Source organism: Poromitra crassiceps (assembly GCF_964638095.1).
Source record: "Poromitra crassiceps genome assembly, chromosome: 8".
NCBI classification, from domain to species: domain Eukaryota; kingdom Metazoa; phylum Chordata; class Actinopteri; order Beryciformes; family Melamphaidae; genus Poromitra; species Poromitra crassiceps.
Window position 1 is genome coordinate 47,420,538 of NC_139629.1, and position 15,000 is coordinate 47,435,537.

Here is a 15,000-nt window from a genome sequence, read left to right on the forward strand (position 1 = left end):
GCACAGCCTGGGAGGAGTTACCCCTGCAGACCATGACTAAAGGGCCAAAACCCCCACAGCTACAGCACACTTTCTGGACTGATCAAATCACACACGTCCTGTGTTCATTCAGCTGTGTAATAATGCCTTCCTCCAGTGGGGGGCACTCCTCCTGCTTTACCACTGGATTCCGATCTCTGTGTGAGCCGAGCAGGGCTGGACTGGCCATCCGGCATACAGGGCATTTGCCCGGTGGGGCCGGTCAGGCAAAAAAGAAAAGGGAAACATAATCGTCTGCTCTATTCACCTTATGTAGCCACGCCCATTTGACTCGGTTGTGTGGTCGTGTCAAAACTTCCGGCTAAAAATAAAATAAAATAAAATGGCTGGCTGCTCCAATATCATCTAACTCTGAATTAACTAATAATTTAGCCAATTGTATGTAACATACCAAATAAAACCAAACGGCAATGTCTAAGAATGCAACGCCATGTAACTGGCTCGTTAAGTCTCGCATTCCAGAGAATTACGTTAACGTCTGCGGGTCTTATAGACGTAAGTGGCTCGAGCGCTCAGGGGAGAGAGAACTATCTGAAGCTTTCTTTGTTGGAGTCCAGGTATGTTTTACAAGAAAGTGCTCGTCATTGTCGACGATAACGTTGTCTGACCTGGCTAACAGTGGATACTCGCTTGCTTGCTGTGTACCGAGCTCAAAGTAGTAGCTGCTACGTTCTTTATTTTATCCCCTGCACTGTCCGCTCCAAAAACAACTCTCTTATTTTGCACCGTGACCACCGGAAGTGTTAACAGGACCCGGAAGAATTTGGCCCACTGTAAGGTCTGAACATAAGGTGAATAAAACAGCTAGATTGAGTGTTTGTATTGTAGATAGTGGCACGGTTGGTATATATCACGGGGAGCGAGAAGATGGTGTTGTGTGTGGTCGATTGTGGTGGACCGGTCAGGGGACCAAAATGGCAGGGCAGATTTTTTTTTGTCCCAGTCCAGTCCTGGAGCCGAGGGGGCAATTTTGCTTGATCACATTGAAGCAAGTCCCCAAAACTGCAGTTCCTCAAATCGCCGCTTGAGGCTGGCTCCAAAAGCGAGTCATTACCCATTCACCCGCATGTTAAAATCCCAGAATTTACAGCATAAATAAGCATGTTTACAGCCTGGTGTATACTTTCACCTTTCATGACAACTGCATGGGGTGTTTTTGAGGAAAAATAGAATAAAAAAAGTACCATAAAAAGGACTATGTTTTGGGTGTGATTGACAGGTCGTCCCTCCAGTGATCACGTAGCTTGCCGATCGATAACAGACCAATAGCAGGCAGCGCTGCGGCTTTGTGGGAAAAACCTGGTCTCGCGCGAGAACCAAGAAACGTCAAACTCCACAAACCAATGGGTGAAGTCACACTCACTCCGTCCATCTCTTTTTACAGTGTATTGTGCGAACGTGTGTGTGTGTGTGTGTGTGTGTGTGTGTGTGTGTGTGTGTGTGTGTGTGTGTGTGTGTGTGTGTGTGTGTGAACATGCAGATGAAGTGGGAGGAGAGCCAGAACCAGCACCACAGTGGGGGGTGGTAGGGTGCGTGTGTAGTGGGTGTGTTTGTGTTGGGGGGGGAGGCGTGTGTGTGTGTGTGTGGGGAGGGGGGGGGGGAGGGGTTTAGTGGGAGGGGGTGTTGACTTTACAAAGACAAATACAGCCGTTTGTTGTTCTCCTGGCTTGTGTGACATTGCCTGCAGGAGGCACTGTCCATTTGCCGCCTTTTACTGAGGCAAATGTGTTTGTTGGCTTCTGTAGTAATGTGATCTATATGCTAATAGTCTGCTGCTGGATTTAACCCTATCAGTCACATGGAGTTACACATTTACACCTGATTCTGTGTGTGAGACAGAGAGAGATAGAGAGAGACAGACAGACAGACAGAGAGACAGACAGACAGACAGACAGAGAGACAGACAGACAGACAGACAGACAGACAGAGAGACAGAGAGACAGACAGAGAGAGAGACAGACAGACAGACAGACAGACAGACAGACAGACAGAGAGACAGACAGACAGACAGACAGACAGAGAGACAGACAGACAGAGAGACAGACAGACAGACAGACAGACAGACAGAGAGAGAGAGAGAGAGAGAGAGAGAGAGAGAGAGAAAGTTGTTACTGTAACCTGTTTCCCCTGTCCATCATCACCCTCTACTCTCTCACAGCAAGGTGAATGTTATTCACTATGCCTTGTGTTTTGTCACGCGCGCACACACACACACACACACACACACACACACACACACACACACACACACACACACACACACACACACACACACACACCCCAGCTCTGCAGCTCTGCTGGCCTGATATATAGCCTGGATACAGGATGCACAGAGAGCGGAGAAAAGACCAAATAGAGAGAGAGAGAGAGAGAGAGAGAAAGAGAGGGAGGAGAGAGAGCGAGAGAGAGAGAGAGAGAGAGAGAGAAAGAGAGGGAGGAGAGAGAGAGAGAGAGAGAGAGAGAGAAAGAGAGGGAGGAGAGAGAGAGAGAGAGAGAGAGGAGAGAGAATGTGTCACGGACGGTGACGTGCCTGAAATGCAAAAAAAAAAAAAAAAAAAATCCCCCGAGAAGGGTCCAGAATGGAAGGTAAAGTGCCCATAAATCGCTCAGTTGATAGCCAACGTTAAGTAGCAACTCTCAAGGCTAGTGCACTTTTAACCACTGCGCTGCTTAGTGTAATATAGTAATCTAAATCATCTAAATAATAATAATAATAATAATAATAATAATAATAATAATAATAATAATAATAATAATAATAATAAATGAATACATAAAAAGAAAGAGACGAGTTCCTCCACAACAGGTCGTCCATCTTTCCCCCCCTCCCTGGGCTGTCCAGTAGAGAGCCTGTGTTGACGGAGGAAAACAGTGTGAATGAGCTATTAGTCTAATGGATGTGTCAGTAGTCCTTAACCCGTCCACATGACAGACTAGGTTGACCTCTGAGTTAGAGACGCGGGTGGGGTGGGGTGCGGTGGTGGCGTGGGGTGGCGTGGGGTGGGGTTGTGGTGGTGGGGTGGGGTGGGGTGGGGTGCGGTGGTGGCGTGGGGTGGCGTGGGGTGGGGTGGTGGCGTGGGGTGGGGTGGGGTGGGGTGGGGTGGGGTGGTGGCGTGGGGTGGGGTGGGGTGGGGTGGGGTGGGGTGGTGGCGTGGCGTGGGGTGGGGTGGGGTGGGGTGGTGGCGTGGCGTGGGGTGGGGTGGGGTGGGGTGGGGTGGGGTGGTGGCGTGGCGTGGGGTGGGGTGGGGTGGGGTGGGGTGGGGTGTGGTGGCGTGGGGTGGGGTGGGGTGGTGGCGTGGGGTGGGGTGGGGTGGTGGCGTGGCGTGGGGTGGGGTGGGGTGGGGTGGGGTGGTGGCGTGGGGTGGGGTGGGGTGGGGTGGGGTGGGGTGGTGGCGTGGCGTGGCGTGGGGTGGGGTGGGGTGGGGTGGGGTGGGGTGGGGTGGTGGCGTGGCGTGGGGTGGGGTGGGGTGGGGTGGTGGCGTGGGGTGGGGTGGGGTGGGGTGGGGTGGGGTGGTGGCGTGGCGTGGGGTGGGGTGGGGTGGGGTGGGGTGGGGTGTGGTGGCGTGGGGTGGGGTGGGGTGGTGGCGTGGGGTGGGGTGGGGTGGTGGCGTGGCGTGGGGTGGGGTGGGGTGGGGTGCGGTGGTGGCGTGGGGTGGGGTTGTAGCGTGGGGTGGGGTGGGGTGGGGTGCGGTGGTGGCGTGGGGTGGGGTTGTGGGGGGGGCAGAGAATGATTCAGTAGGTAAACATTTACACGCTGGTCCCACAGGCCTCACGCACATTGATTCAGTGCTGGAAGAAGAGAGTCTAGTTCAATAATAAACACAATGGAGTTAGCAGCACGCTGGAAAAGTCTGCTGGGTTTGGGATCGTGTGTTGTCGTGCGTGTCTGCGTTGACGCGACAGCGACAGGAGAGCGGCGGACGTTTTTAAGACCTCGATTCTCAATCTTTTTCATATCAAGGACCCCTAATCGAGGAAGGAAAAGATGACTGAGGAACTAACGTTTCATCAATCTGCTATACCAGCAGTCGGCTCTTTTATGTTCTTAGCTTTTCTTATGTTTTTTAATTTGTTTTTTAATTTGTTTTTTAACTTTTTAATTTGTTTTTTAATTTGTTTTTATACTGTTTTATCGGCCGTATCAGCCGCTGGCTCATCCCGTTCTTAAGTTATTAGTGTAGTTTTATTTGATTTTATCAGCCGCACCAGACGTATGCTCTTTTATATTGGCTCATCGTATGTCTAAATGTTGTTACATCCTGATTATTTATGACATTGTACGTATGGTATTGCACTTTATGTTTATGCCTGCTGTAATCCAATTTGCCCTTTGGGACATTAATAAACTACTTGAACTTGAGTCCACATGAGAGCCATGACTGTCTGTATTGCAGGTAGAGAGATGAACAGTGAAACGATAAAGGACCCCTGGTGATCAGTCCACCCCCCCCACGTTTGAGAACCCCTGTGTTAAGACACGGTTGGATTGGGATAATTGTGTGTGTTCCAGGCGTCCCACTTAACCCATTGATACCTGATGCAGCATTTGTGTGCGTATCCCTTTAAGACCGCGAACCGCGTTAACGCGGTTCGCGGTCTTAAAGGGATACGCACACAAATGAGGGATAAACACGCAAATGCTGCATCAGGTATCAATGGGTTAAACCGTCCCCTCCAGTCCGCTCTCAATGCCACCGTCCCGCTCCGGCGGCTTCGTCCCGGGTCCGACTCTCCTCCTCACCCCGTCCTCTTCCTCCTCCGGCTGGATCAGTGTGCACGGGCCCATATCCAATTTCTCTCATTTTAATTAGCCTTCTGCAGAGGGAGAAGGAGCAGGGGGGCGGGGCTGTAAGGGTGTGGGGGGCGGGGCTATAAGGGTGTGGGGGGCGGGGCTGTAAGGGTGTGGGGGGCGGGGCTGTAAGGGTGTGGGGGGCGGGGCTATAAGGGTGTGGGGGGGGGGGGGACATTTAAGAAGAGAGCTTTCATTTTTCTGAAGGTTTACACTAATTAGCTGTAATTTCATATGGGGGGGGCGTTGCATCCCCCACGTACCGCACTGGCGTTACTTACAGTCTAATACACATGAACTCAATCTCTGTGTCTCTCTCTCACACTCTCTCTCTCTCTCTCTCTCTCTCTAGATGTGTTTCCTTCATAAACACACACACACACACACACACACACACACACACACACATGCACACACACACACACACACACACACACACACACACACACACACGCACACACAATCAATGTAATCATTGTGCTTCCGCCCTTCACATAGGGCAGTCAGTCGTACATTGTTATTTCAGATCATAATTATGCCAGTGGAATTGTTATGACACAGTTTTCAATTTATGCAATGTGACTATAATGAATATTGTCTATTGTTGCCCATCATCACCATCTGTCATGAGAAAATGAGATGGCACCAGAGACGTAATGAGGTCTAGGGATGTCGACGGTTAACCGTTAACCGGTTAACCGCCGACAACGTCATTGGTCGGTTAAGCATGTCGGTCAAACGGTTAATTTGCATATTAAATTGGCATACAACGTGTTGCCAATATGGTGTTTTTTTTCCCTCCTTCGCGGTAAGCAACAATGTTAACTAGCCTAAGTAGTTACTGTAGCAGCATTATATAGGAATTAAAAGCTCCTGCCACTGCCAGAACAACATTCATTTAGAGAAAGGCTTTTCCAAATGGAAAAGCAGTGTGCACTGTCCGCCTCTCCCCCCGCGTGCGAGATGTGCTCTGTGATAAACTCAGCTCCACACATGCGCCACACCCCCGCCTCCCCTCTGCTTTGACCAGACGGGAGAAGACGCCCTGCCCTGTGCAGAGTCAGACTACAGCGAGCCAGTCAGTCATGCTCCTTCTGTGTTTCAGCCGCTGTCATGAGACCATGAGGTTACTTTCAATGACGCGTTTCAAAACAAGCTGCGTCTTCCACATCGATTCACTGAGGAATCCACACTTTTACCGTAAATTGAGTTCTCTCCGGGTCTGTCTGTCTCTCAGGTGTAATAATCCCACAACGATTACAGCAAGAGTGAGAATGCTCTTCTAAACACATCGGCTATTAATATATCATTATTTCTCTGCATCTCATATTAGATCGGTAAAAAGTTTGGACAGCCTGCCTCATTTGTTCATCCTCCCGAGTCCCGCAATGCTGACAGCTGTCAGCGTGCGGACTTGCTGCACTCGTCGTCATGTCGTGCAGCCGGACACACAGAGAGCATACAGCCCTCGTCGCAGATAAAGAGAGAGAGGGAGAAGCGTGGAGAGAGAAGCAAACTATTTTTTTGCACATCTCAAAAGCAGGTAAACCACTGTTGAATTAGTGAGAATGTCAGAAGGAGAGAGCAATAAGCGCTTCGTCAGTGTGCCCTGCAGCGTGAAGGCTTGGGGCGGTGTCTTGATGTGCTATTCAAAGTGGAAATTCGTTCAATTAGCGACACGTTTCGTTCTGAGCTTTTAAAATTAGTTTCTGCTGGTTTTATTAGACTATTTACGACACATGCAGTAAGATAATTCATTTAAGAATTGTGAGCGTGAGTATGGGTTTTTTCCCTCCGTATTTCCCCCTTCTGCAAATGCGTGCAGCTCCTCATAGCCTATCCGAGGAATGTTTTTGTTTAGATGGCTGGAGGGTTTAACTTGTCTTCTCGTTTTGTTAATGTGTTTTTTTCTGCTTGTAGATGTAAAAATAAACGCTTTCTACTGAAAAAAAATCAAGCATTTGGTAGGCCTAAGGTTTAATGGGGCACAGACAGTAAAATAGCGCATTTTAATCTTCTCGGTTAACCGACAGTTGTCGGCTAATGAGTGTCGGTTGTCGGTCAAGAAAAATTATGATTTTCGACATCCCTAATGAGGTCACGTTCCAACTCATCTCCATGTCCTCCAAGTCCAACTCGTCTCCATGTCCTCCAAGTCCAACTCGTCCTTGGCCCAGATGTCTTTCATTCCACAGCGTCAAGGACGACGGTCAACCTTTTCCCCGCTATCCCCGCCATTACAATCAGCTAAACAAACAGGCTAATTAAATGTGGCCTTGTGTGATTGGCTAAAGCTTGTTAACAGGCCGGCCCCGCCCCTCCTACAAAGTGCTGGGGGTTAGCGGGGGCCTGTGGTGCAGATTGCCCATTAAAACAAATGGCTGACGGCTTCAGCTCCACCCTGACAAGATGCTGGCTAACAGCTTCAGCTCCACCCTGACAAGATGCTGGCCTGCTCAGGAGCACGAGTCTAATAGCTTCAGCTCCACCCTGACAAGATGCTGGCCTGCTCAGCTTCAGCTCCACCCTGACAAGATGCTGGCCTGCTCAGGAGCAGCTCCACCCTGACAAGATGCTGGCCTGCTCAGGAGCCTTCAGCTCCACCCTGACAAGATGCTGGCCTGCTCAGGAGCCTTCAGCTCCACCCTGACAAGATGCTGGCCTGCTCAGGAGCCTTCAGCTCCACCCTGACAAGATGCTGGCCTGCTCAGGAGCCTTCAGCTCCACCCTGACAAGATGCTGGCCTGCTCAGGAGCACGAGTCACCTTCATCCACCCCAAACGCAACGACACGGCCACTCGCAATGCTGCACCATGATCTGTGGCAAGCTAGGTCTGTGTGTAAGATTTTTTATGCATATAAAACCGATACGCAATCGACTGTAGGCCTCTGTGTGTGTGTGTGTGTGTGTGTGTGTGTGTGTGTGTGTGTGTGTGTGTGTGCGCGCACACGCGTGCGTGCGTGTGACTTTGAAAATGAACATGTGTTTGACACCCATCGGTCATACCAAAAATAGAAATCAATTTTGCTAACTGTCTATCCTCCCCTCTTATCAGCCTTTGAGCTATTCCCCCCCCCTCTCCCTCCACTCCCCCTCTCTCTTGCTGCTCCCCGGTCTCTTCTTCACACTGTTTCTACTCGTCCTCCCTCCACACCGCTCACCTTCAGTTGCATTCATACTTCTCTCTGTCCCTCCCTCTAATCTACTCTCTCGCTCTGTCTCAATGTGCCTATTTCACATGACACCCAAATCAGCCATTTTGTGTCTCAAATGCAGGAACTAAAACAAAGACCATCCACTTTGCTGTTCTCCGCTGCAGGGAAACATACAGTTTATATCAGTGCATCATGCTGAGTCATTTTTATATCGTCCTGCATTTTAGACACAAAATGGCTGCTTTGGGTGTACTGTGAAACAGGCTAATAGTTTCTTTCTCTCTCTCTCTCTCTCTCTCTCTCTCTCTCCCTCTCTCTCTCCGTCAGGCTGTAATGTGAATATAGCTCTGACAGAGAGTATGGCGCCTCCTCTGGCTGTCACAGCGCGGCTCGAATTGGACCCTCAATTTGCCAGGTGTCAGCGTGTCAGCTCCACCGCCGAGGTGGGGTGCGGGTGGGGAGATGGGGTGCGGGTGGGGGGTAGTTAAAAGCACCACCGGCTCTCTAACTTTAACCTCTGGACACTATAACATCCTCGACCACTTGCCCACATTGTCTCACACTGTCGCCTACTGTCTCCACCTGCAGCCGTCACTCAGCTAAACTGAGAACCTTCTCCCAGAACCAATCCAGAGTGTTTAGGGGCGGCCCTTCATGCAGAAGGGGCGGCGACGTGCAGAGGTCGTGTGCTTGTAAACGGATGAGACGGGATCAAATACATTCATGTATCACGTTGCTCGGGACATCCATTTTCAATGTTTTAATCAAACATCAGTGTTTCACTATGGAGGAAAACGTCACCATTCAAACTACTGCTGTATTTTTGACACGAAGTTCCCAGACGATTGCTAGGCGGAGATCTCCAATTGTCTGGGAACAGAGACGAGTTCTCTCTTTGTCTGTTTCTCTCTCTCTTTTTTTCTCTCCCCTCTCTCTCCCTCTCTCTCCCTCTCTCTCCCTCTCTCTCCCTCTCTCTCCCTCTCTCTCTGTGGACAATAGACCATAAGGAGATTCAAAAGCTATCTCTCTCTCTCTCTCTCTCTCTCTCTCTCTCTCTCACAGACAGAGAGTCAGCTGGCTCTGTTTTGTTGTTCTTCTCCCCCACTCTCTCTCTCTCTCTCTCTCTCTCCTCATCCCCATCCTCTCTCTCTCTCTCTCTCTCTCTCTCTCCTCATCCCCATCCTCTCTCTCTCTCTCTCTCTCTCTCTCTCTCTCTCTCTCTCCTCATCCCCATCCTCTCTCTCTGGAGTGGCATTAAAAAAAGCCCCTCACAGTCACATCAGTCCCGTGCATACTGAGTGGACATGTGAGGTTTTCACTCGACAAACTCACATCAGTCCATTTCACTTGACAAACTCTTGCCTGCTCCCTCCCACCACGCTCGCTGGGCCCAGGGGAGAGACTATGGAGATATGAAGAGCCATATGGCACGAGGAGGAAACATCTCCTCCTTCATGTCTGTACATTAAGCTCATGGCAAACACACACTCGAGCCATTTATAATGCATTCAAACAACATTGATGTTTGTGAGTAGCTTCATGTGACATGCCAGCTGCAGTCTCTTTCATCTGCGTACAAATAACTTGTTTTTTTCCACGATCAGATAACGTGCAGTGAGCGAACACGCCAAATATCCAAATTGGGTGCACATACCTGCCAACGTTAGGCTGTGAACAAGAGGGAGATTTTCTGGGGTATCAGCAAATGAATGCACCCCCTCCCAATGAGATCTGTCAGATCTGGTCCATCAAAGCTCCACCACTGATGTGATCCATTGTTCTGTCAATTTATGCTGCCTTGTCGAAAAATGCTTGTGCTACACTACCATATAAAAGGGAGACTTGTGCTAGCTGGTCCCTACCATATAAAAGGAGACTTGTGCTAGCCGGTCCCTAGCATATAAAAGGAGACTTGTGCTAGCTGGTCCCTACCATATAAAAGGGAGACTTGTGCTAGCTGGTCCCTAGCATATAAAAGGAGACTTGTGCTAGCTGGTCCCTAGCATATAAAAGGAGACTTGTGCTAGCCGGTCCCTAGCATATAAAAGGAGACTTGTGCTAGCTGGTCCCTACCATATAAAAGGAGACTTGTGCTAGCTGGTCCCTACCATATAAAAGGGAGACTTGTGCTAGCTGGTCCCTACCATATAAAAGGGAGACTTGTGCTAGCTGGTCCCTAGCATATAAAGGGAGACTTGTGCTAGCTGGTTCCTAGCATATAAAGGGAGACTTGTGCTAGCTGGTCCCTCCCTATATATAAAAGGAGACTTGTGCTAGCTGGTCCCTCCCTATATATAAAAGAGAGACTTGTGCTAGCTGGTCCCTCCCTATATATAAAAGGAGACTTGTGCTAGCTGGTCCCTACCATATAAAAGGGAGACTTGTGCTAGCTGGTCCCTAGCATATAAAAGAGAGACTTGTGCTAGCCGGTCCCTAGCATATAAAAGGGAGACTTGTGCTAGCTGGTCCCTACCATATAAAAGGGAGACTTGTGCTAGCTGGTCCCTAGCATATAAAAGGAGACTTGTGCTAGCTGGTCCCTAGCATATAAAATAGAGACTTGTGCTAGCTGGTTCCTAGCATATAAAAGGAGACTTGTGCTAGCTGGTCCCTACCATATAAAAGGGAGACTTGTGCTAGCTGGTCCCTAGCATATAAAAGGAGACTTGTGCTAGCTGGTCCCTAGCATATAAAAGGAGACTTGTGCTAGCCGGTCCCTAGCATATAAAAGGAGACTTGTGCTAGCTGGTCCCTACCATATAAAAGGAGACTTGTGCTAGCTGGTCCCTACCATATAAAAGGGAGACTTGTGCTAGCTGGTCCCTACCATATAAAAGGGAGACTTGTGCTAGCTGGTCCCTAGCATATAAAGGGAGACTTGTGCTAGCTGGTTCCTAGCATATAAAGGGAGACTTGTGCTAGCTGGTCCCTCCCTATATATAAAAGGAGACTTGTGCTAGCTGGTCCCTCCCTATATATAAAAGAGAGACTTGTGCTAGCTGGTCCCTCCCTATATATAAAAGGAGACTTGTGCTAGCTGGTCCCTACCATATAAAAGGGAGACTTGTGCTAGCTGGTCCCTAGCATATAAAAGAGAGACTTGTGCTAGCCGGTCCCTAGCATATAAAAGGGAGACTTGTGCTAGCTGGTCCCTACCATATAAAAGGGAGACTTGTGCTAGCTGGTCCCTAGCATATAAAAGGAGACTTGTGCTAGCTGGTCCCTAGCATATAAAATAGAGACTTGTGCTAGCTGGTTCCTAGCATATAAAGGGAGACTTGTGCTAGCTGGTCCCTCCCTATATATAAAAGGAGACTTGTGCTAGCTGGTCCCTCCCTATATATAAAAGAGAGACTTGTGCTAGCTGGTCCCTAGCATATAAAAGAGAGACTTGTGCTAGCTGGTCCCTAGCATATAAAAGGAGACTTGTGCTAGCTGGTCCCTAGCATATAAAGGGAGACTTGTGCTAGCTGGTTCCTAGCATATAAAGGGAGACTTGTGCTAGCTGGTCCCTCCCTATATATAAAAGGAGACTTGTGCTAGCTGGTCCCTCCCTATATATAAAAGAGAGACTTGTGCTAGCTGGTCCCTCCCTATATATAAAAGGAGACTTGTGCTAGCTGGTCCCTACCATATAAAAGGGAGACTTGTGCTAGCTGGTCCCTAGCATATAAAAGAGAGACTTGTGCTAGCCGGTCCCTAGCATATAAAAGGGAGACTTGTGCTAGCTGGTCCCTACCATATAAAACTGAGACTTGTGCTAGCTGGTCCCTAGCATATAAAGGGAGACTTGTGCTAGCTGGTCCCTCCCTATATATAAAAGGAGACTTGTGCTAGCTGGTTCCTAGCATATAAAGGGAGACTTGTGCTAGCTGGTCCCTCCCTATATATAAAAGGAGACTTGTGCTAGCTGGTCCCTACCATATAAAAGGGAGACTTGTGCTAGCTGGTCCCTAGCATATAAAAGAGAGACTTGTGCTAGCCGGTCCCTAGCATATAAAAGGGAGACTTGTGCTAGCCGGTCCCTACCATATAAAAGGGAGACTTGTGCTAGCTGGTCCCTACCATATAAAAGGGAGACTTGTGCTAGCTGGTCCCTAGCATATAAAAGAGAGACTTGTGCTAGCTGGTCCATAGCATATAAAAGGGAGACTTGTGCTAGCTGGTCCCTAGCATATAAAAGGGAGACTTGTGCTAGCCGGTCCCTAGCATATAAAGGGAGACTTGTGCTAGCCGGTCCCTAGCATATAAAAGGGAGACTTGTGCTAGCCGGTCCCTAGCATATAAAAGGGAGACTTGTGCTAGCTGGTCCCTACCATATAAAAGGGAGACTTGTGCTAGCTGGTCCCTACCATATAAAAGGGAGACTTGTGCTAGCTGGTCCCTAGCATATAAAAGAGAGACTTGTGCTAGCCGGTCCATAGCATATAAAAGGGAGACTTGTGCTAGCCGGTCCCTAGCATATAAAAGGGAGACTTGTGCTAGCCGGTCCCTAGCATATAAAGGGAGACTTGTGCTAGCCGGTCCCTAGCATATAAAAGGGAGACTTGTGCTAGCCGGTCCCTAGCATATAAAAGGGAGACTTGTGCTAGCCGGTCCCTACCATATAAAAGGGAGACTTGTGCTAGCCGGTCCCTAGCATATAAAAGAGAGACTTGTGCTAGCCGGTCCATAGCATATAAAAGGGAGACTTGTGCTAGCCGGTCCATAGCATATAAAAGGGAGACTTGTGCTAGCCGGTCCCTAGCATATAAAAGGGAGACTTGTGCTAGCCGGTCCATAGCATATAAAAGGGAGACTTGTGCTAGCCGGTCCCTAGCATATAAAAGAGAGACTTGTGCTAGCTGGTCCATAGCATATAAAAGAGAGACTTGTGCTAGCTGGTCCCTACCATATAAAAGGGAGACTTGTGCTAGCTGGTCCATAGCATATAAAAGAGAGACTTGTGCTAGCTGGTCCCTAGCATATAAAAGAGAGACTTGTGCTAGCCGGTCCCTAGCATATAAAAGAGAGACTTGTGCTAGCCGGTCCCTAGCATATAAAAGAGAGACTTGTGCTAGCTGGTCCATAGCATATAAAAGAGAGACTTGTGCTAGCCGGTCCATAGCATATAAAAGGTAGACTTGTGCTAGCTGGTCCCTAGCATATAAAAGAGAGACTTGTGCTAGCTGGTCCCTAGCATATAAAAGAGAGACTTGTGCTAGCTGGTCCCTAGCATATAAAAGAGAGACTTGTGCTAGCTGGTCCATAGCATATAAAAGAGAGACTTGTGCTAGCTGGTCCCTAGCATATAAAAGAGAGACTTGTGCTAGCTGGTCCATAGCATATAAAAGAGAGACTTGTGCTAGCTGGTCCATAGCATATAAAAGAGAGACTTGTGCTAGCTGGTCCCTACCATATAAAAGGTAGACTTGTGCTAGCTGGTCCCTAGCATATAAAAGAGAGACTTGTGCTAGCTGGTCCCTAGCATATAAAAGAGAGACTTGTGCTAGCTGGTCCATAGCATATAAAAGAGAGACTTGTGCTAGCCGGTCCATAGCATATAAAAGAGAGACTTGTGCTAGCCGGTCCATAGCATATAAAAGGTAGACTTGTGCTAGCTGGTCCCTAGCATATAAAAGAGAGACTTGTGCTAGCTGGTCCCTAGCATATAAAAGAGAGACTTGTGCTAGCTGGTCCCTAGCATATAAAAGAGAGACTTGTGCTAGCTGGTCCATAGCATATAAAAGAGAGACTTGTGCTAGCTGGTCCCTAGCATATAAAAGAGAGACTTGTGCTAGCTGGTCCATAGCATATAAAAGAGAGACTTGTGCTAGCTGGTCCATAGCATATAAAAGAGAGACTTGTGCTAGCTGGTCCCTACCATATAAAAGGTAGACTTGTGCTAGCTGGTCCCTAGCATATAAAAGCTAGACTTGTGCTAGCTGGTCCATAGCATATAAAAGAGAGACTTGTGCTAGCTGGTCCCTAGCATATAAAAGCTAGACTTGTGCTAGCTGGTCCCTAGCATATAAAAGAGAGACTTGTGTAACCAGGACGTAGCTGGTTGTCGCTTTGTATATAAACTGTGTAAAAGTGATATTGGACTATTGTGTAAATGCACGTATTTTGAAAGTGTCAAAGTATTTGATCTATCGGCACAGTTACTGTGCGTGACTACATCATATATCTCATTAAGCTGCTTGCAGCCACAAAGGAGAGTGATTTTCTGAACCCAGAAAATGGCCTGAAGGTTGAATAGAGGAACTCCCTCTGAATGTAGGCCAACACCTACTGTGGTTCCTCCCCACGTCCCATTAAAGGATTCCTTTTCCAGCCTCAGATTGAGGCCAAATAGGCAGATGTGACTGTAAGCCTCGCTCGTCTGACACAGTTATCCAACTTCCACAAATAATATCTCAGATATTATTAGATATATATATTATATTATCCAACGTTAGAATAGGATTTTTGATTTGAATCTGTTTGCATCTCAGCTCAGTTCTGGCATTCAATGTTTGTTGACTCTTCCTCTTTGATTCTTCCTCTCCATCTGTCTCTCCTTTGTGTTTGTGGTTGTTTTGATCCTTTACATTTGTCCTTACTCATGTCATCTGCCATTTAGACTAGCTGGGACTGTGCTCTCTCTCTCTCTCTCTCTCTCTCTCTCTCTCTCTCCCTCTCTCTCTCTCTCTCTCTCTCTCTCTCTCTGTGTCTCTCTCTCTCTCTCCCTCTCTCTCTCTCTCTCTCTGTGTCTCTCTCTCTCTCTCCCTCTCTCTCTCTCTCTCTCTCTCTGTGTCTCTCTCTCTCTCTCCCTCTCTCTCTCTCTCTCTCTCTCTCTCTCTCTCTCTCTCTCTCTCTCTCTCTCTCCCCTGAATGCCCCCCCCCCCCTTTTAACCTGATTTGTCTGAAATCCTGTGCGAGCATGCTGCTGCTGTACCTCATCCTATAGATTAGGAGGGATTTGTCCTGTAAGAGTGATGGGGAGAGGGAGGCAGGCAGGGAGATGCGGTTGCTAAGCGCTCCACTGGTCCCCA